Here is a 393-nt window from a genome sequence, read left to right as displayed (position 1 = left end):
GGCGGCGGGAAAGAGGGGCCCTGCTACGAGACAGGAGAAGCCGTGCTTGCAGGGAAGCCCGCCGCAGCAGCCAACATGGGACACGTCGAGGCCGTGCGGGCTGGGGGGGCCGGCATCCCAGCATAGTGCTGTGCAGTGGCCCATTCCCCTGCCCCTGGGCCCTGAGGCAAGAGGGAGGGTGGGCATGGGGTGGCATGGGGTGGCGGGTCAAGAGGCCAGGGGGAGAGGGCTCGGCAGAGCTGGCTGGTGGCGCACCGTGGTGGAGTGCTGTTGTGGTGCTGTGGGTTCGTCCCCATGCAGGCAGGCTGACCTTTTTTAAGGCCCAAAGCGGGTGCACGATGCCTGTTTGCTTGCAGGGCAGGTGGCAAGGTGGCTGAAGAGACACGTGGGAAG

The sequence above is a fragment of the Alligator sinensis genome, unplaced genomic scaffold, assembly GCF_000455745.1.
Source record: "Alligator sinensis unplaced genomic scaffold, ASM45574v1 scaffold1450_1, whole genome shotgun sequence".
NCBI lineage: Eukaryota > Metazoa > Chordata > Crocodylia > Alligatoridae > Alligator > Alligator sinensis.
The sequence above is the reverse complement of the archived record's forward strand: the minus strand, read 5'-3'. Positions refer to the sequence as shown.